Source organism: Pteronotus mesoamericanus, unplaced genomic scaffold, assembly GCF_021234165.1.
Source record: "Pteronotus mesoamericanus isolate MK-2021 breed Mesoamerican mustached bat unplaced genomic scaffold, CSHL_Meso_final scaffold_36, whole genome shotgun sequence".
NCBI classification, from domain to species: domain Eukaryota; kingdom Metazoa; phylum Chordata; class Mammalia; order Chiroptera; family Mormoopidae; genus Pteronotus; species Pteronotus mesoamericanus.
Window position 1 is genome coordinate 20,005,036 of NW_026555313.1, and position 23,900 is coordinate 20,028,935.

Consider the following 23,900-nt stretch of genomic DNA (forward strand, 5'->3'; position numbering starts at 1 on the left):
TGCTGAGAAGCAAGGGAAGACTCCTCAGCATTTGGTTCTGAGAATGTAGACATGGAAGTACATAAGGCAGTGGTTGTCAAACAAGTAAGCATCAGAAAGACATAAAGGGCACATTAAATACAGAGTGCTGCCCTTCTCCCTTCCCCATTAGGTTTCCAATTCCTAGGTCTGGAGTGGGACCCAAGAATTAGCATCTGTAACAAGTTCCCAGGCTATGCTAATATTGCTGGCCTGAGCACCTTGTGGGCTGTGTTTCAGGAAATCAGGGAAGGAGTTTCAAACATGAGATAACAGTTGAATTATGCCCTCGCTTCCACTCTGCAGATCCTGGGTGAGAAGGGAAGCATTCTGGATGGAATGAATAGCATGAACACTGGTAATACAACAAGGAGGATTTGGTTTGGTGTGCATGGTATTCATGTATAGGAGCTGGTAAAGCACTGAACTTAGCTGATGGTTGTAAATCAAGGGAGAAGGAAGAGAGCAAGAGGCCATGAGAGGCACTATAAGGAGTGAGAGGAGCTAGGTCCAATGCAACCATGTAAAAACAATCAGAAATTGATTATGGACTTGGTCATACCAGGGCCAGAGAAAGAGAGGTCAAAAATGATTCTAAGGTTCCAAAAAGCAAGTCTATCTTATAGAAAATAAAAAGGAAAATGTTGATTATTTGTGAGGGTGAAGAGAAAGATTCATTGCTCTACTCACTCAGTCAGTCATTTTGAATGTGATAGCCACACAGTACACATTCTCACTCAATAGCAGCATCTACCACCCCCACTAACTAGTACATGAAGTCATTATTGTTCAAGCATGCGCACTCCAGTCCACTCTCCTTGGCTGTCAGGTTACATCGATATTGTGCAAACTGCTCTTGTTACATTAACAATGGCTGGGCTTTTCCTGGACAGACCTTTGTATATGCAATGGACTATTACTCAGCCATACAAAATGAAATCTTTCTATTTATGACAACATGAATGGACCTGAACGGTATTATGCTAAGTGAATAAATCAGACAGAGAAAGAAAAATACCACATGATTTCACTGATATGCAGAATCTAAAAAAATTAAATAAATAAACAAAACAAACTCACAGATACAGAACAAACTGATGATTGCCAGATTGGGGAAGAGAGGGTGAGGAGGAAGAGGCAAAAAAGGTGGAGGTATTAAAAATACAAGTTGTCAGTTATAAAATTAGCCAACAGGGTATAAAGTATAGCATAAGAAGTATAGTCAATAATATTGTAAAAACTACGTACGATGCCAGGTGGACACTAGACTTATCATTGTGATCACTTCATAAGTTATATAAATGTCTAATCACTATGTTGTATACCTGAAACTAACAGAATACTGTATGTTAACTATAATTAAAAATTATTAACTAAATAAAAACTTTTTAAAAAGGTCATCCTAGTACTTATATTCCATAGATAAGTAGCCATCAGAGCCCACAGAGTGAAGGTAAGCGTAACAGTGGAATATAGATATGGGTTTGAGAGTCAACTGTCTTTCGAAAAAAAGTGAATAAATGGGTTCTCAAAGGGAAAAGCATAAACAAAGTGCCATATTAAAAGTCTTAAACATGAGGAAAGAAAAGAAAAAAATTTTAAGTATGATGACATGTAAACTAGACACTGTGGTAATCATTTCGCGATATATACAAATATAAAATCATTATGTTGCACAACTGAAACTAATATAATGAATGTCAATTAATTATACCTCAAAAAAATGGTTCCAAAGCCCCTAGGTTGAAGTCATTAGAGATGACTCAAAAAAATATATATATGTATATGTATATGTATGCCTATGCCTAGTTAATAACCTATCAATGTATACACTTAGTCTTTAAAAATCAGAAGTTAATGACATTCTTCAAAATTCCTCAGTTTGCCAATATTGAAATGCTAATTTATTATTCATTGTCACATTAGCATCACTCTCTCACCTCTTACCAAGTTCCTTGCATAAGCCATCTGGATCCAAGTCACTCTTAGCCCATCTGTGTTCTCTCATTCACAAATCCTAAACATTCTTTTCTTGCCATACAAGGAACATAAACTTCTACTGCTCTCTTTACAATATAGGAAAATTGCATACAGCTCCATAGATTTATGGGAAAAAAGTAATACTTTGTTAAAGATATTGATAACTAATTACCCTCTGATAATTAATAGTTTAGTAAGCAAAAAGGGTTTGGGGAACCCTGAATACATTATTTCATATAATTCAATAAGCTCTACTTGTTACATCTACTCTTTCAAAAATACATTGCTTAAACCCAAACATTTGGTGTGACTCAGTGGACTGAGCCTGGAATGCAAAGCAAAGGGTCACCAGTTCAATTCCCAGTCAGAGCACAGGTCAGGGTTGTGGGCCAGATTCCCAGTAGGGGGTGCAAGAGAGGCTACCACACATTGATGTTTCTCTCCCTCTCTTTCTCCTTCCCCTCCCCTCTCTCTAAAAATAAATAGATAAAATCTTTAAAAGGAAACACAAATATTTCAACCAAAAGCAAAATAACAAAGATGAGGATAGGTGTCAATATAGCTTCTCAGCACAGCATGAGTACAGAACCCTGGTTTGAGTACTAGTTTAGCCATTTGCTAGCTGAATTACCTTAGCCAAGGTACTTAATTTGACTGAAACTCAGTTTCCTCATCAGAAATCAGAGATTTAAAAAACATCTACCTCAACTGGATTAAAGATAGATATAATCCATCAATTAAACAAGAAGAGTCCAAAAAGAGAACCACACGAATATAACCAACTAATTTTTGACAAAGGTACACAGGCAATTCAAATGAGAAAGGATAGTCTTTTCAACAAATGCCACCGAAACAAATGAATAGTCATATGCAAAAAAGAAAACTTTAATCTATACCTACTACCATATACAAAACTTATCCCAAAATGATTAACAGACCTAAATGCAAAATGTAAAACTATAAAACTTTTAGAAGAAAATAAGAGAGACTTTATGACTTTCGGTTAAGCAGTAAGCTCTTAGCTACCTCATCAAAACATAATGCATAAAAGATGAAATGGTTAAACTGGACTTCACAAAAATTAAAAGCTCAGTCAAAGACACTACAATTGACTCTTTAACAACGTAAAGGTTGGGAGACAAACCCTAGTACAATCAAAAATCTACGTATCAATTTTGACTCCTCAAAGACTTTATAATAGTCTACTCATTGATAAGTATACACAGTTGATTAACACATATCTTTTGTTATATGTATTATATACTGTATTCTTATAATAAAATATGATAGAGAAGCAGAGAGATAGCAGAGAAAAGAAAATACTAAGAAAACCATAAGAAAAAGAAATCGCATTTATAGAAGTGTCCATATTTACTGGAAAACTCCAGATATAAGTGGACCTGTGCAGTTCAAACCTGTGTTGTTCAAGGGTCATGGAGAAAAAAAAAAAACAAGCTATAGGTTGTGAGAAAATATATGCAAACCACACATCTACAAAGAGCATATACCCAGCACTCTCAATACTCAACCTAAAAAATAATTTTAATGACAAAATATTTGAATAGACAACGGTTTACCAAAGAAGATATACAGATGGCAATTAGAACATAAAAGATGTCCAACAACAGTAGTCATTAGGAAAATACAAAGTCAAACCATAATGAGACACCCCAGTATTATTCCTCAGAGTGACCAAAATTAAACACACACATATTGACAACACTAAGTGCTGAGAAGGATGCAAAGCAAATGAAATTCTCATGCACTGTAGTAGAAATGAAAAAAGTTTAACAGCCACAATGCAAATTAATTTGGCAGCTTCTTTAAAATTTAAACATATATGTTAAAGTATGATCTAACAATCCTACCTCTAGGCATATGCCCAAGAGAAATGAAAATTTATGTCCAAAAAAAACCTGTACACAAATACTTATAGCTACCTTACTGGGAGTGTCAAAAAATGGAAACAGCCTAAATGTCCTTTGATAGATGAATAGATAAACTATGGTATATTGTACAATGAAATGCTGCTTAGGAAGTGAAGGAATGAATTACTAATCCATGCAACAACATCAATGAATTTCAGACACAATATGTTAAGTGAAAGAAGCCAGATTCAAAGGATTGTATCCAGTATGATTTCATTTATATGAAATTCTGGAAAAAAAAACACAAAATTATAGGAATGGAGAACAGACTGGTGACTACTTGTTTCAGAGCTTCATGAATTAAAAGTTACATAGACTACAGTGTATTCTTTAAGTTTACACTAAAGACTTTAGATGAATGAATTTGACACTAAAGGACGTATGCTTTCTATCCTTTTGAGAAGAGATGCAGATATACATCAAAATAAATCATAGAACTCCAAATATCAATTCAAAAGATGTCAAAGAAAATTTTTTAAATTTTTTCTTCATTGTAGTCTTGGCAAATTTACTCAACCCTTTGCATAATAACATAATAAAAGCAAGATATATGAATTTTTTAACAAACAAGGCTTCTGGATGATAGATTTTTTAGTAATTCCTTTATATATTCACTTTGTGTCATTGCAAAATTTTAGATTCACATTCAAAATGAAGGGCTTATATTACAAATTATTTCACTGAAATACCATACATCTTTCTTAAAATCACATTAAACCATTAAAAAAAATGTAAAGGGTACAAAGGGAGAGCAAGACAGAGGGGGTTTCCATGAGTAAGGGAAGAAACAGATACCGATTGTGGTTGTCATATATACACCACATAGTAGTTACAGGATTCTATGCATTGGTCAATATTTTAAAAAGAATACCCTCAAAAAAAGTAACTTTTACCTTATGTAAATTTAAAAACAAATTTCTGAAAGTGACAATTAAACAAAATTATCACAAGATAAACAGTAGTTACCTCATAGAAAAGTTGTGAGAAACCAATGAGATGATGAATGTAATGTGCTCATAATAAGCATTCAGTATATTTTTAATTATTATGGTACTTAGCATACAATTCACATTCAAAAGAAATCAATACATTTATCAAACCTCAATTATGTCCTAGCACAGAGCTGGCTTCTAACAGTAAATATAAGACATATAGTATCTATACTCCCAAGAGTCTCAAGAATATAACTTATGTTCTGGTTATAATTCTAAAAATTAAGGTTGAAATTCAGTTATAAAATTATTTAGGAGCAAAGTCAACACTAAATTATCAATAATAAAGATGACCAAAGCCAGATAATCCAATATCATTTCCATGTGAGGTGGTTTTTAAGTATACTGGAGTGACTGGAGATTTGCCTGCTTTTTTTTCTTTTTTTTTTTTTTAAACCTCAGGGGCAGATTTACCTAACCTTGGAGGCCTAGTGTAATATTACGGTGGGTTTGTATTCCCTACGCATGCATCAGTAGATGGCAGCAGGAGGGGACCAGAAGCATGCTGGGTGGTAGGAGAAAGCAATCCTAGAATTAAACACTCCATAGTGCATAATCCACGCTGAGAAACACAGACTTTATTAGCATCTTTGAATATTCAGAGTACTCAACATTTACATAATAAGAGAATCAAAATGATAAAGATTTCCTGGTTTAAAACTCTCCTGGAAAAAAAAGATGGCTTAGAAATCAACAACTGTACACACCTCATTATGAGCTGGCTTAACTCTGGCACCCCACCATGCCAGGGACAAGCCCTGGGACATCATGACTGAAAGTTAATGCACTGACTTCCACAGACGAAGGCAGACAACGCTCAAGAAATAATATTTAGCAATTTTATTCATTACAATCTGTTATCTTTCTTATCAATGATTTTCAAATGGCGGGTATTAAAATAGATTGACTGGTCCCATCCATCATTTGTTTAAATGAAATAAACTAGAAATGGAGTAAGTACACTAAGGTAGGCTAGAATATCAAAATAAATGGATAGTTTAAAACGAACAGGACACAGTGGAAGGGTCTGGATTGATAGATAAGGAAAAGGAAGGAAAATATGAAAACATACTGAAAGAAAAAAAATCAAGGCACACTTAACGAAGTAATTTATTGTGCCTATATGGTTGTGTAAGTCAGGATCAAAATATTTTTTGAAAAACACTGCCTTAAATTTTAACCCACAGCATGGTAACCTCTTATCTAAAACCTCTTTAAAAGCATGTTTTCAAACTCTTCTCAAGGACAAGAATCCACTGGTTATTCCTAAGAAAGGGAATTACCTATCCAGCTTTATGTAAACAAAGCAGAAAAGGACAAAATTAAAAATACAAGCTGTTTTCTAAATTTTTTCTAAGTCACCACATCATAAAATATATCCACAATGTCAACACAATGGCCTAAGGTCTATCTCACCATGTAGCTTTAGCCTAACAGATAGCATCATTGTACTGAAACGGTCAACCTCACAGACAGCACGGGTCTGAAGTAGTGACTCTTTTTGCTCCATTTTGTGTGCTGACAAACTAAGCTTACACACTGAAAATGGCAATAAAGGGATGGCCCTTGTGTATTTGTTTCCTAATCCTATTTGCATTAATGACTCTTCACCAAAAGACAAACAGTACTAAAGAAGTATCTCCAGGTCACTGTTGCAATTGGGATCCAGGCAGAAACTTGGACCACATGTGTGCGCGCACACACAGAAACCTATACATTCAGTACAATAGAGTCAGGATCTAGCAAATCACAACCACATGAAATCCTGAAGAACACAAATTCCATTCCTAAATTCCTTGGTACACAGAGTCCACATATTTTTAAAATAAAACAACTCTAGTATTTGGGCCACCGAAAATTCTTTTAACCAAAAGCTAAAGTCTGCTAAAGCATAATTGGCAGTAATTAAATAAAAGAAATGTAACAGGTTACTCTGCAAAATGATAATCTTAAAAAAAAATGGTATGTTGTAAAACAACTGAAATGTGAGAAAATGAAACAGCTGGTAGATATCTAGAAAAGAGTTTAAAAAATCACTCAGTATATACGGCATAGAAGATATAAACGCTTCTTCAAAGTCCAAGATATCTAAACAAAAACCAACAGTAAATAAAAGGTTTCTACAGAGCCTAACGTATTTATTTACATGCAGCATCTATTTCAGCTTAGTTTTTTAGACTTTTTAAATAGCAGGCTTTGTACCATTTCTTTTACTGTAATTACAAAGATAACACATTCATTATAGAAATTTCAAACAATATGCAAATATAACTTAAAAGTAAAAGTCCTCTATAATCCCACTCTCCAGAGATAACCACTGTTAATAGCTTTACAACTCTTCTTCAAATTTAAATGAATATACTAATTATAGTATGCATTATAGACAAATTATAAATAAAATATTTTTTTAAGAAAGGATCATTCCACATATACCGTATTCTGCAAGGTTCCTTTTTTCAACTTATTGATATTTATCTTTAAAATCTTTTTCTGTACCTAAACACAGATATCACTTTTTTTAATGGCTACAAAGTATTCTATTACATGAACAGACCAAAATTTATTTAACAGTCTCTTACTGATAGATGTTTGAGTGGTTTCCAATTTTTTGTTATTAAAAGCAATACAGCAGTTACATCCTTGTGTATATGTATTTAAATTATTTCTGAAAGCTGAATTCCTTGAAGTAGATTTTTGTTAGGGGAGAGAGTCACAGAATATGCTAAACTTTTATTTTTAATTACTCACTTAGGTTTATGTCATACTACGAAAAACTGTCAATGTTGCAATTGCTTTAATTGATAAATTATTTTGATTTTCACCTTTAATACTTTTTTAAGAATTGAGTCTACTCAAAATTAATTGTATAGAAACAAAAAGGAATGTTTTAACACATTCTTGATCGCTTATTAGAAAATCTGCTTTGTTTCCATTCTATATAAAACTATTCCAGTTTTAAGAAATTTTATGTATCCCAAAGATTATTCAAATACTCTTAAATCCCACATTAGACTTGGAAGTTCTTTAACTCAGATAGATTCACTGTAATCACACTTTCTTGTTTGTCTTCCAAAAAAGGAAAAAAACACAAGGATCCCCATCACACATACAGTTTCAAAATCCAAACTCCCCCAAAAATCTTACAAAACTGTCACTCCTAAATAAGGGCATAAGAAACTCAAATACAGAAAGTCATGACATTTAGAGTCTGATTTCCAGCAAATCACCCAGGCAGGACACATTTCATAGCAAACAAAATACTTGCTGAAAAATATAGTTACCAGGGCAACCATACTGACCTTTTATGTTTTATTTATCAATCATATTGCTGAATTAGTCTCATTCTCGGAAACAAAAGAGAAAAACGTATTATAAACAATGATAATTAATTAAGTGTCCTGTGTTCCTGGCAAATCTATGTTTATCCAACAGACATGCTATTATCTGTTTCTTAGTTTTTGTCTAGGCAAAGGACATAGATGGCAGATCTCAAAGAGGCATACACACGTTACTGACATTAAACTTGATATTCTTGATGGAGAAAGTATGAGGGTCAATTCTCAGCAGACACTCAGACACACTTGGGAATTCTGTTGCTACTACATCATCACAACTGCCTAGCACCTAGTAGGAACTTACTCGCAAAATATGGAATGAATAAAACCTAGAATAGGCAACCACCAAGTAAGAGGAAGATATCTGCAAACAACAGTTATGACAAGGGGTTAATATTCAAAATATATAAAGAAGTCATACAACTCAGCACCAAACAAAGAATCCAATTAAAAAATGGGCAAAGGACCTGAACAGACACCTCTCCCAAGAAGAAATACAAACAGCCAACAGATACCATGTTTTGCCATGTATAATGTGCACCCATGTTTTTACCCCAAACTTTTAGGAAAAAAATTTTTCGTTTTAATTTTTTAATTCAATTTTTTATTTATTTGTTAGAAACAAAACCAATTATCATATTCCAGAAAATTATTTTGCCTATGGATATTGTTGCTTTCTAGAGTTCACTTTTAATGCATAAGCATAAATAAAAGAATTAAAAGTATTCATATAGATATGGAATTAGTACTACCCATGTATAACATGCACCCTTGTTTTTCCCTCAAAAATTTGGGCAAAAAAGTGTGCATAATATACGGCAAAATACAGTATCTGAAAAGATGCCCAACCTCATTAGGAAAATCCAAACCAAAACTCCAATGAGATACCACCTCATACCTGTTTGAATGGCTATCATCAACAAGACAAGTAATAACAAGGGTTGGAGAGGCTGTGGAGAAAAAGGAATCATCATTCACTGCTGGTGGGAATGTAAACTGGTACAGCGACTAGAGGAAACAGTGTGGAGGTTCCTCAAAAAATTAAGAATAGAATTACCATATTACTCAGTAGCCCCGTTTCTGGGTATCTACCTGAAAAACTCAGAAACATTTATTTACAAAGATATATGCACCCCTATGCTTATTGCAACATTATTCACAGTGGCCAAGACATGAAAACAAACATAAAAGTGTCCTTCGATAGATAATTAGATAAAGAAGATGTGGTACATATATACCGTAGCGTACTACTCAGCCATAAAAAAAAAGGTGAAATATTGCCATTTGTGACAATGTGGATGGATCTTGAGAATATCATGCCAAGTGAAATAAGTCAGAAAAAGTCAAGAGCCATATGATTTCATTTCTATGTGGGATATAAAACTGAAAGCAACAGATGAACAAACAAAAACAAAAAACAAACAAAAATTCATAGACACAGACAACAGGATGGTGGTTACCAGAGGGAAGGAGGTCCATGGTGGTAAAAAGTAAAGGGGTCAAATACATGGTGATGGAAGACTTGGCTTTGGGTGGTGGGCCCACAATGCAATATACAGATGATGTACCATAGAACTGTACACTTGATATTTATATAATTTCATTAACACTTGATACTTACATAATAAGTAATATAGATACTTACATAATTTCATTAACTAATGTCACCCCAATAAATTTAATTAAAATTAATTTTTAAAAATTTAGAATATATGCATGAATGAATAAATCCACTTATCTTTAAAATTAGTTTATAAGATCAGAAATTCCAAACATTTCACTATTTAAGATCTACTTTTTTTTTTTAAAGTCCCAAATAATATTCTCATCTAATCAAAAGCCATTTCCATTTAGGAATAGATAAGCCTATTTATTTTTATCATCCTAGAATACAGCTATACCTGCTTGAACCTGGCACAGAGTGAGAAAACTGTGGAGAAGAAAGAAAATGGTATAGGATTCCTAGTGCCCAAAATGAGATTCATCCATAATCCTGATCAAGGAGATAGCAAAGTACAGAAAAGAAAGCCCTGGGGCTTAGTCTGGCTTTGGGTTCCATGAATAAATCACTTCACGCTTCGGAGCCTCAGTTTCCTTGCTTACAAGATGAGGAGGTTAAGTCTGTATGATCCCTAAGGCCCTTCCAGCTCTAACTGTCCATGATACTAACCTGCCTTGCCTCTGAAAGAGAAGAAGGTATCAAGGACACCTATGTAACAAAATACAACTTTTCCTGGGAAAGAGGAACATTCAGTCAACTGCCCAAGGAAGCCAATCTTTAAGAGCCAAGGGGACTGTGGTCACTACCATGTGTTTTCCAACCTCAGCTGAATGCTCTCTATAATCTTCTTAGTTCCTGCAGAGGGTCTGAAATACCTCTGATTCTCCCCCTCCTGCTTCCAAACCCTCACAGTTCCATGGACAGTCAGCAGGTACCACATGGGCTCCAGCTTTCCCAAGGAAGTCCTCCCTCCCACAAGTCCTCAGCTCTCCAGCACACAGTCTTAACTTACATCCAATCCTTGTCCTCAAAGACCCCTTAACTCCATCTCAGCGAGGAAAAAAACTCTCTCCTCTCTAAGCAAATTCTTTGTCATTAGTCTCATGGTCCTTGCTCCATCAATGATCAACTCTCTCTTCCTTATCTTCAATCCTCCTCTGTACTAACTCTAATTTTTTTATATATATGAACGTTCTCAAGTCTCCCTAATGTAAAAATATACATATTATAACACTTCCCTCAGTTCTACATCTCCTTTTGCCCACTTTCTTCTCTCTCATCTTTCCTTTACCAGCCAAGCCTCTTAAAATTCTTGACTACACTCCCTCTTCCTGTTCTGCACTCCCCATTTGCTCCACCCACTCCATTTGGTTTCCACACTCACCCAGCCCTGAAATTCTTAGGCAGATTGTCCCCTACAAATGCCTAAACACCACAGCCGCGAATGGCCTCCTTTATCTTATCTGACCTTCTCGTAGCATTTGACAGTGCTTCTCCCTTCCTTTCTTAGAACACTTCTTTTTTGGATCCCAAAACAAAAGGCCTTTCCTCATGTTACTCCAAATCTCTGACAATTCCCTCTTCATTCCTTTCATTGGTTTGTCTTCTATTTCTCTGTAATTGTTGATGTTCCCTGAAGTTCCTTCCTAAGCTCCTCTTCTCGTTTCACCCAGTATACACATTCTTAGGAGATCTCATAAATAATAACTCATTCTTCAAGATTTCAGCAATGACCAGGGTTCCAAATGAATGCTGTAGAGTGCTGCAAGATAGGTCCATCTGAATGTGCCAGAGCCTGTTTAAAGACTTAATCCCCAACACTGTCCATCTTCTAAACTACCCATCTTGGTTAGTGAACCTATCACCCACCTAGATGGCTAAGCCAGATCTTGATCATTAATCTAAACTCCTTTCCTCTCACATTCAGTCATGAAATTCAACCCCCAAACATAACTTGAAACCAACTTTCTCCTAAAATGCATAGCAAGTGCTTTAAATCTCAGCTAGTCGTCCATAGCTTCTCCCTAACTGTGCTCCTAACTGTGGCTCTAATTCTCCCGATCCATTTCACACACAGCCAGTATGATTCTCCCCACTCCCTACTGACACGCTCCATGGGATAAAGCCCAAATTCTTCACTATTACCAAGTTTGTCCTTCATGATCTAACCCCCATGTACCTTTTCCAGCTTCACCTTTAGCTGCTCACACAAAGGCTTCCCACTCAGCCAAACTATTTGCAGTTCCCAGAGCACCCTTTATTTTTTATGTTTCCGTATCTGTCCACATACTATCTCTCTACCTGGAAAAACTCCTAATATCATCTGTATGGCTACCTCCAAACTATCTTTCAAGACCCAACTCAAGGGACACCCTGAAAGTCTTTCCTGACTCAAAGTCTCCATACTGAGTTAGTACTCCACTTGTATGCTTCTGCTGTACTCCTAAACTATGTGTATTATGGTTCTTAGCACATAGCATTATTGTTGTTGTTGTTTACTATCTCCCATATAAAAATCTAAAATATAAGTCTGTGGAGGGAAGAGACCCTACATAATTCATCTTTGTAAATCTAGTACTTAACACAGTGCCTAACACATAGCAGGTTACACACATACCCACAATCACAGAGAGATGTATATAGTATTTACTCAAAAGGCATTAGAAGGCCGAGGATAAAAATTTATAGTCGCATTAATATTAACTCCTGGAAAAACACTACACCCTGAAATTTCTCTGTATTTACTATAGCTTTCTTGAGTTGAGTCACAGGACAATTTCAAAACTTGTCATTGGAAAGAGAGGCAGAAGACCTATGACCTTATTTCTCTTATTAGTCAATTTCACTTGAGAAGTAGTTGTTGTGCAATAGACATCAAAAACTCCATTAAAGAGTTAGTTCTGTCAATGAGCTTACAGTCTCACAGAACCTGTGCAATATTCAATAAAAGGTTTCTTGTAAAGTTTTCATATATCTATACATACACATACATATATAGACATATATATGCATTTCTGTGCATCAATATGGTGTAAAATGTAATAAAACAATAGTACCACACAAAAAATTTGTTATCAAATAGAATATTCATTTCTTATGTTAAGTTTTGAAAGTTAACTCATGTCCTTCTGCTTTCTGTCAGTTTTGTTAGTTATTAAACTTCAAATTATTGGCACTGGAGAAGCAGTGAACATACAATAATTATTTTGTATTTTTCTTTCTCATTCTCTATAATCTTTAAATCCACAGTATCTCAATCCAACTGACGTCAGTCAGTAAATCCAGTCTGCCTCAACTTTTCTCTAAAACTCTTAAAACTACTTGAATGAGGTGTTGAGCAGCTGTCAGTTATGGATTTGAAAATAAAAAAGAGCCTGAAAATTGTATGTTCAATATAAAAAGATTAGGTGAAGCAATTCAGAATGTTTAAGAACTTTAAATCAAGTTAAAAGCAGTTACTATGGCCAGACCTCATGAAGCTCCGCTTAAAAGTCACATTAACCTGGCAGTCAAAACTATTTAAAATGAATAATGTTTTTTTCACATTTCATTCACTTGCAGTATCACGCACACACAAAAAAAAGATAACAATGTGAACTGGCATACGGCAGTACAGTCATGTAACAGTAACCTTCAAGATTTAGCTTTCTAAGGACAAAGCTAGAGCTATTAATCCGTGCACTAGGATGAGCTATACCCCTCTAAGGCCAAAAGGGATAATTCTTCAAATGAAGAAAGGACAATTAAGATATTAAAGAATCTTTTAGACATGAAAAGCAAGAGAAATGCACAATTTGGATGCATCACAATAGCTGAGTCCAAGATTCAATACAAATCTATTAAATTTGGAATGAATGTCAATAGCCTAACTCAACCCCTCTTCCAGCCTCCTCTCACCAGTTAATGCTGTTGATGAGCATGACAATTTGGCATCTTAATTTGTAATCTAGACTACGCCACCCTATATGGTAACAACTAGCAGTGTGTGGGTATTTAAATTTCAATTAATTACAAGTAAATAAAATTTAAAATTCATCTTATCAGTTGCCACTAGCCACATTTCAAGTGTTCAACACTCACATTCGGCTACAGGCTACTATACTGGACACCACAGACAGACATTATTTCCACCATCAGAGAGAATTCTATTGAACAACACTGGAGAGGCATGGCTGGAAAAATAGATGCTAGAGATGCTAGACTAGCCAGCTCAAGTTTCAGAACTCCGCTGCTAAATTGAGCTACTTTCTGATCATACTGCTTATAGAATAAGACCAGTCATCTCCTAAAGATAATATAGAAAAATTCCACCAGGATGTATCTTTTACATGGAAGAGGTATAAGGAAATGCAGAAAACAACTCAGCAGGGTACCATATTAGGCCGGAGCTATACTCTCAATACTCAACTGTAAATCAAAATGCTCCCACTCATCAATTTAATTTGTGACTCCTGCTGACTAATATTCACTAAGAAACCATGCTCAGTCTTTCTGGACCTTGCACAGTATGTTGAAAACCAGGATGCAAACATTAATCTACCTAAAGAATAAGAGTTGCCAGTAAGTTGACCTAGATTCCTCCTGCCATCCTGAAAGTACACCCTGTGCTACATTAGGATTTGTTTTTGTTCTCTGGTGGAAGTTGTTAAAAAAGAGTGCACTTCCAGAAAAAAATAGCTTCCGTCCATCCTCCCTCCACACTTCAGCCTGCCAAAGCTGAAATTCATTCATTACATAAAATAAGGAAAAGTTGGGAGGTTCATTAATTTGTTCTTTATTCAACATCACTACCTCAATAATTTTAAAAAACATGTTAATATACACAGGCTGAACAGGTTCTCCACAGTTCCCTATGCTATGGTAAAGGCACAATTTGGTGCGCTGTTATACTACAATGAGAACTGGAGTCATTGTACTATAGTACAGTACATTCCAGTCCAAAAATCTGGCATGATTCCAGGGCTGCCACATCCTAGTTATGTGACTGTTACCTAAATCTAATGTCATTCTTATACTACCTCCTCCCTAGAATTCATTCACTTCCAAGAGGATCCTCCCAGTTCCTGACTCTTCAGCAATTTGACAACTTTCTAACCCACATGAACCCTGCTTATCGTTCACTTACTACTCCCTCCTCCTTCAGCAACATTAATCTCCAGTCCTCTGACTAGTCCTTCCTAGTGTTCATCACACAGTTCCTTATCTTGTCCCCTAAAAACACACCTTCTTTAAGTTTCTACCTCTATGCACCATCTCTTCAGGATCTCACATACACTTGTCTTCAGCACCTAACACAACGTCTGACACACATTGGGCATTTCAACACATTTATATCAAATAAATAACTGAGTCAATGTATAATATAGAATTTCAACTATTAACATATTACAGATGACTTTCAAATTTCATTTCTAGTTCTATTCCCAACTTCTCTCCTAAACTCTAGCACCACGTTTCAAACTACCTTCTAAACATTTCCACCATGTCCTTAATGGTTGCTCAAGTTTAACATATCCAAAACCAAGCCCATTGTCTTCCCTTATTAAATCCACCATGTATTTTTTATTTCTGTTCATTAGCCATTCTTTTAAGCTACACAAGTTCAAAATCAGAGTACACCCTCATTTCCAGTCCTTATTTTTTCTCAATCCCCATTCTCCAGTCTGCCACCAAATCCAATCAATTCTACCTCCATTCTTCCTCAACTGCCCTAGTTACTTGAATTATTATACCCTTAACCAATCTCTTATTCTAACTGATCACAAACCATTGCCAGATTCATACTCCTAAAGCACCATCTGATGTTACTTCACTGCTCAAAATCCTTTCCATACTTCCCTATGACCTCCTAAATTAAATCTAAACTTAGCATTCATATTTTTCACAATCTGGACCTGAGCTATCTTTTGCTAATCTCCTCCCTCACTAGCCATTTTAGCTTTCATTCTCCCTCAAGCTGGAATGTCCCCTCTTTCCATCTTTCTTGGTGGAAATCTTGCCCATCGTTTCAAGACGTCATTTAAATGAAAAGCTTTCTAGACACTCCAACTCCGTGTTAGCTCCCTCCTTTCTCTCTCTCTCTGATGGAAAGACAGAGATGGCAGTGATCCGAAATCCCAGCTCCCTGTCACTTACCTGCTGTGGCTACAGTGGCATTCCTTCTCACTACCTGCGGCTCTGGCCTCAGCCCTGATATGCTCTCAGTAAACTGTCATTCTCTCCAGCCTTATTGTTCTGAACCTGAAATGACTCTATTTCAGGCCCTTGGTTTTCAAACCTTTTTCAAAAGATTTAAACACTTTTTTTTCAAAGGGGGTGCTACAGAGATCCGATAGATAAATGTAGATCTTCTCTTGTTTTTGTTTTTTTAATCCTCACCGGAGGACCTGACTATTGATTTTTAGAGAGAGGGGAAGGGAGGGAAAAAAAGGAGAAACACACCGATACGGGAGAAACATCAAATGGTTGCCTCTCAGTGCGCTCCCGCCATGGGGCGGTGGCGGTGGGGGCGGGGGGGGGGGGGGGGCGCCGGTGCTTTCGCACCCCATGACCCTATGGTTTACAGGAGGCTGCTCCAGCCAACTGAGCCACACTACCCAGGGCAGATTTTCTCTCGTTGAAATGGCAGAGCTTTGGGAACTAGCAGCAAGTAAATGTTATAAAATGAATTTAACTCTTATCAGTTATTCCATTATAAGTAGGTTATATATTCATCTTTTCTGTAAGTTTATTCTTTTCTTGCTCCTTTAATACATGAAAACTTCAGGTCAAAATCTTCAAGGCGATGATCCTATCTTAAAAAATCCTAGCACCTTGAAAACTGTTCTATTAAGTGTAACTCTTTATGCAATTCACTTTATGAAACAAGAAGAGAGATGTAATCATAGACAAATTAATATAAAAGTGGGAGATATTTTTAGTTTAAATGGTGAAGTAAAGTTCTGGTACTAAACTAAAATTCTAACTTTCTAGACTTGATTCATGCTAATGCATGAATGGAATGTAATACTTGATGAATAACACTTTAAGAGGAAAACAAAACTGAATGGGATGGTTATTTAAAGAATCATAAACTCATTTTCATGCAAATGACCAGAATAATGAAATAAGCAATCCTGCCAATGGGACCTAGAAGCAATTGTTTTTAAATAAGATGTGTGAAACATTACCCACCTAATTCTAGAAGAAATCGATTAACTAATCTCTTCTCTTTCTTGGGGAATATCAATCATATCCTATACATTAACAAACTGACAAAACTTGTGTTTCAATGATATAATTTTTCTTGAATATCACTATCAAATCATTTACTGACAGCAGGCATACTGATAAAGATATATTTACCAAGATTTATGTTAGAAAGACTTTAATGCCTCTAACTTAAAGGACTTCTTAAGAAGGCAACCCCCTAAAAAAAAAAAACTTACCAACAAAGGGAAAATAGTACATGGAAGATATGTCATTCCACTCAAAACCTCAACTAACTGCAATAATTCACACACAATGCCTAAGAAATGCACGCTGTGTAACCTAAGACAATACAGAGCTACACAACTACAAGGAAGTTTTGATAAAATGCTATGATTCTCCATAATTCAAAGCATTTAAGGCACCAAACACAGTCTAGGCTGGTTGCATGCCTTAGGCAGGGAAGAGAATTCTAATAGATGGATGGCAATATGAAGGGAACACTTTAGAAATAGGCCATAAAAAAACAAGTTATGATAGGTCCTCCTGCCCCTCCCAGTACTGTCAGGAAGGGAGAGTTATTGAGCAGACATCACTTAGGACAGTGAGAAAAAGGCTGGCTTACCCCCGCCCCTCAAAAAAACACCTTTACAAGGTCACAGATATATCAGTGTCACTAATGCATTTTTAAAATATTACAGCAATAAACTCTGGTTAGAATGGGTTCCACCTCTATATTCACAGGAAAGAACAAACTTCTCCTAAATTAAAAGGTAATGTTAACAAACTCTCTCCCTCTGCGTGCATATAAAATTCTCTCATCTTTCATGTAAGACCAACAGGAAATCTTTCAGTTTAAAATTAGATTAGTGTTAGGTAATTAACTTTATAAGCTTAATTTTGCCACAGTTTTATTTAGCACCAACTAGTCACACAAATAGTGGGAGCATCTCCACAAAACAGACTGCCTTACCCATCTCATTTTTTCAAAACACAACAAGCCATTTCTCATGTTTGATCCAACTACTGTGATCTATTTTTTTATCTTGTAGCTACTGACTCCACATATTATCTTTATTACTGTACAGGAAAATGGTTACCCTGAGGTTTAAATTTCCCTATGTTCACCACACCTCTCCTGAGAATATATCTCAGTTTTAAGAAAAGATTCTGATGAAAACTCAGATGAAGAGAAACAGATGACCTCAGAGATAAGTGTCTTGGTTTGTTGCTTCAACTCTAAAATGCAATAAGGCCTTAGCAATGACTCAAAGTCCAGCCATTCCAGGACCGCAGAGTGACTAAGTAAGTGGAAAGAGGTTTTCATACCTGGGCTGATGGTCTAAAATCTCTCCAGTGATTGCCCAACAACCAACTATGAACAAACACACTAAAAATTAGTCCTTTTGGCTATTGAAAATTCAGGCATGTTGATAGCTCTTCATCTACAATGAGAAAATAAACAACTCCTAAGAATTATAGTTCTAAAAGTTGATAGAGACAACCACTACATTAAATTCATAAACACAAAAGCCCAGTACAAATTCTTTACCCCAACTACCAGGATTCATAACAAATGAAAAAAAAAGAGACCTCACACATGTTGGAAGTCAGGCTGTGTAGCAGGAAAATGGTGAGTGAATAAACAATGTTGAGTGATTTATTTTTATACTGGCATTCAAAGACTGAATTAATATCATTATGTTCTCTGTTCATATTTATGCTGAAAGGGCTAGAAATGATTTAATGGTGGTGGCTATCTCATTTCCATTTCATTCACTGCTTCAACAAATGTTTATTGAGCACATACTCTGTAGGGCATTGTGCTCTATGCTGTTAAAGAAGCAAAGAGAACAACAGTCCCTCCTGTAGAAAGGCTAGGAGACATATATCCATCTTGAAGAACAGTATAAATGTCATAGAATGGCTAGAGAAATTGTCATGGAAGCTGAAAGGAAAACATTACATTCAGGCTGGCAATCAGAATTTGAAAAAGAAACACCAGACCTGAGTTTCTATGTACACATAGTATCTTAAGCATGCTGACATGGAAGACCAGAGGGTAAGACATTTCTGCTGTTGAAAACAAGTTGTACAAATATGAAATGCACAGGTATACAGAAGGAACTTGGGGCAATTCAGAGAAGGATGCTTGACAGGAAGGAAGAAGAAAGTCAAGAAAAGTCCTTAGGGAAGTACACAAGAAAGGCACAAATAAAAGGCACCTAACCAACCTGAAAAATCATGGAAGTCTGTTTGCAAAATCACTGCTTGAGCTGGATCTCAAAAGACACATAGAAGTCAGACATATAGGTAAGGGTGATAAGGGTGTTTCAGGAGGAGATGGTAACACATAACAGCAGAGAGGCCTGTGAGAGCATGGCTTATGCAGTACATGTTTACTTTGGTAAAGAACACAGTGTGTAGTACCTAAAGCAAGTCCTGAAGTGTGTACAGATGGCCAGAGATGAGCTTGAGAGGAACACAAGTCAGGTGAGGAAAGGCACCATTGGCCATGCTGAAACAGTGCAAGATTCATCCTTAAGGTGCCAAGGAAACATGTATTCTAAGCAAGAAAGTGACAATCTAATGAGTATTTTAGAAAGATCTGGCTAGAAGTAGTATTAAGGATGCATTACAAGGGATGAGACTAGGGGTAAACAGACCAATAAAGGGGCTATTATATCAATTTAAATCTTTCATCATCTTTAAATGAGAATAAAGATAAATTAAAATAGTGGTGGTGAAACAGACAGGAGTGAATGCAAGAGATAGGTAGTATTCAGTGACTAACAGAGAGGTAAAGGATAGCAAAGGAGAGAATACCCTAAAATGTCTCCTAGATATGTTTAACTCATTTGGTCAATGGTGGTACCCTTCTCCTCAATAGTAAATACAAGATAAAGGGATGTTTGAGGAGAAAAGATGTTAAGTTCCATTTTAGACATCTTGAATTTTAAGGAAATATAGTTAAGTGTTTAAAATTATGGGTTTTGAAAATAGCTCTGGTTCTGCTACTTATTATTTGTGCCTCTTGGATGAGTGATTTATCATACTCTCAACTTGCTCATCTGTAAAATGAAGCAAGAGGGGTAACTAGTCATAAGGTGACAGTGGGAATTAAATAAGATCATGAATGAAGACACTAAATGACAATTGCTGCTTTGTCAGTAATATTATTTGAGGGAACATCCAGACTGAAATGTCCAAAAGACAGTTTGAGAACATAGTCTGAAGTTTAGATGCAAAAGACTTAGACTGTATACTCTAAGTACACCACCACTTTAAAAGGGGCAAGTAGAATTGGGGCAGTGCATCTTGGGAAACAGATTCACCAATTTAGTGGATGAGGAGAAGGGTAAAAATGACTGATGAGAAACAAAATAAGGCATCATTATTAAACGTCAGAGACACACATTCCATTATATGAAAGGAGCAGTCCCTACTTTCATCTAAGTAATTTGGTGAATTAAATGAAAAAAATTGATACAGAATTCTTCCGACTGCCCAAAGAGAACTATTACCTTGGAAGGAAGAAATAGAAGAGATAGGAAGATAGTTCAAAAAAAGAAAAGGCTTCTAAAGTGAAATAAAGCCAGGTGGGGGCAATTCACCAAAATAAATGAGAACTCAGGATTTGTCAAATAAAGAGACAGAATATAAACATATCTTAACACAGCTTGTGGAATGTATGGGAAAAAAAGAATACTATCTATTATTTTTTCAAAAGGACAAATACAAAGGATATATGAAAAAGGAACGAAATTGGCTACTATAGCAAAATGGATGAGAATGAGCAAAAAGGAAGGAAGTGAGATTTCTTTATAAAGTTTTAATTTTTGAGCCTTGTTGTTTATGAACTTATGAACACAATACTCTGCCCTCAGTAAGATCTCATTTAAAGGCAAAAAAAAAAAAAAGGCAAAAAGGTTTGAGCTTTACTTGGTAGATCTGTTGTCTACAGTACACTCAGTAGATTAATTCCAAAACAATTTTGTATTAACTATAAGACATTGGTGTGACTGGGAAACAAGGTTCTCACCAAGGGCGAAGACAGATACAAATAAGGAATAGAAAAAGGAAAGAAATTTTGGGCTGTTAGAATGGAATTGAAAGCGTCAGTACAAATTCATGATTTAAATGAATAAATATAAAGAAAAAATATATAAATTTATATAAAAATAATGATGTATATTATATATGTATATGTGTGTGTGTGTGTGTGTACAGGCATACCCTAGTTCTGTCCATTGAAACAAACACAAGTCAATAGCAATGAGCATATCTCCTTGGTATATAAACACTAAAAGAAACCAGGACACCTTGGAGGAATAGCTGATTCCAGGTCTGGGGGCAGAGAAAATACCATGTGAGCTTAGACATCTTTTGACATAAAGTAAGAAAGTTCTTAAAAATTAACAGAGATATATCAAAAGTTTATAGGACTAGACCAAAGGGATTCCCACTGGCCAAATTTGACAGTAATGATATTTAATCACACTAAATTTTTTTTTAATCTATGAGTTCTTTGTGATTTAAAAAAAAAAACAGACAAAAAGGGGGAAAGGCAAACTCTTCTTTAAGCAAGACTACCTCTATTCAATGCAGGAGAACGACAGAATTAGAAAAATCAGAATTCTGAAAACACCAGTATAATATTTGACTCAGGCAAGATTTATCAATGCTGCTAAAAACAGTAGGTAAAGTGTTATGAGAGAACAGGCCTTTCAGTCTCAAAATTTCCTACAAATTACTTATCAATTACAAAAAGCCATAAATAGAAAAATCTGTAAATCCACCTAAAGTAACTAAACTTGTATCATTAACCAATGTATCAAACTTACCATCAACAATAATATGACAAACTGATATTACATCCCTTTTGATGTGATTCTATAAGAAGGTGGCAAAGTGGCAACATGAGCTATGCAGTGTTCTTGCCTACAATTACAATCTGAATCGAACTACGAGGAAACAATCAATCTGTAGAGTCTGTGGGACATTCTATAAAATAGCAGGTCTGGACTCATCAAAATGTCAGTGCCTCAAAAGAACAGGTATTGAGTAGGGGAATGGTTCTAGATTAAGAAAGAGACATGAAAACCAAATACAATATGTGATTTCTGACAAATTCTAGAGCAGGGAAGACAAGGAAACATATTTCACTGGGGACAACTAGGGAAATTTGCATATGGACTAGAGATTAAATATTAAATCAATGAGAAATTTCTTGAATGTAGTAATAGTACTGAGGTTACATAGGTAAATGTCCTTATTCTCAGGAGTTATGTATGAGCTGAAGGGTTACGATGCCTTCTTCAACTTGCTTTCATGTGGTTCAGGGGGAAAAAAAAAGGTATCTTTGTCCACATTATTTAAAGAGTTAGAGATAAAGCAAATAGGCAAAATGTTAACAGCTGATGAGTCTAAAGAAGTGTAGAAGCATTCATTGTACTTTCAACCTTTCTGTTGTTCTGAAATGTTTCAAAGTAAAAGTTAAAAAAAAAAATAGTATATAAACTTCTGGAAGACAGAGATCAACCAGCCCACTATAAATGCACCTAACATAGTGCCTACTATAAAAGCAGATACTCAATTTATTGTTTTTTAACTTAATCTGTACTGTATTTTTTTTCCATTACCATTTAGTCCCCTTATAGGCCCCCCGCCCCGCCCCCCAGCAATCACCACACTGGTATCCCTGTCTATTTGCCTAATCCCTCCACTCCTACCCTCCCCTCACCACCCCCATCCCTGCCAGCTGTCATCCTGCTCTCCATCAATGAGTGATACTCAATTTAAAAAAAAAAAACTTTTAAATTCTCATTTTTCTATTAAGTGCCTTATGGATTAGCTACAGAAACATAAATTCTTTATTTAAATATAGTGTTTTAGCCTTGGCTGGTATGGCTCAGTGGAGTAAGTGCTGGCCTGCAAACCAAAGTGTCGCTGATTCGATTCCCAGTCAGGGCACATGTCTGGGTTGCAGGCCAGGTCCCCAGTTGGGGGCGTGCAAGAGGCAACCACACATTGACGTTTTTCTCCCTCTCTTTCACCCTCCCTTCCCCTCTCTCTAAAAATAAATAAATATTTTAAAAAATAAATATAGTGTATTAAAATATAGGAGGCTAGGTAAAAAAGTATTCTCTCTGTTAAAAGACCCAGATATTTGAGATTATAATCATTGCCAGTTTCTCCAACATACTAGATGATTCCACTTACTTACCAAAAAAATTTCAACTCCAGATCATTCTCCGATTTTACCTTAGAGACCATTGAGTACATCTTGAATTAATCCTATCAGCATGGTATTTATGTTTCAGTATTCCCAAACATGTGAGAGATTTACAAATGTGATTAGTAGTAACCAAAGACATAATCTCCATCACTACGTAGTGGCTATTTTAATAAAAGCCATGTATATATACTTAATAAAGCTATATATTCATATATATGAAAGTTCTTTTTCAAGTTATGTTCATATATATGATCTTATTTTATTTTTAACACCCTGTAAGATAGGTTGTTTTTGCTGTTTCTAACTCACGAGTAAACCATTAGATTTCATCATTCTGTAACCTAAGCTGGGTATTCAATTGGCCACCTTGGCCCAGAGATGGAGAGATTCGCTTTAGAAAAGGGAAATGAACAGCAACTAACATTCATTTGATTACTAACCAAACTAAAGAAAGGAAACAGAGGTCTCCTCACAAAGATGGGTGCTTGTAAGATATGCACGAGGAAAAGTGAAGTTCAGTGTCATTTAAGCTAATCTCTATTTGAACCTTTTAAGAGATAAAACCATTTGAGCAGTAATTTAGTACTCAATTAACTTGGGTTTTTTTTTTCTCCCTATCTTTCAAGTTTTCCCTGTGTAAGTAAGGGTTTCTGCAAGAGAAATTAAAGCAATGTTCCCTTCCTATTCATAAGAGACAATCAATATGATGACTTGTAGGGA

At 35.6% G+C, this 23,900-nt stretch overlaps 1 protein-coding gene across 6 annotated transcripts in view; it reads right to left on the bottom strand.

Moving 5' to 3' along the window:
• The window catches only part of CADM1 (cell adhesion molecule 1), a 352,507-nt gene that overhangs the window by 319,450 nt on the left and 9,157 nt on the right, over window positions 1–23,900 (bottom strand). The gene's annotated exons all lie outside the window — the stretch shown is intronic.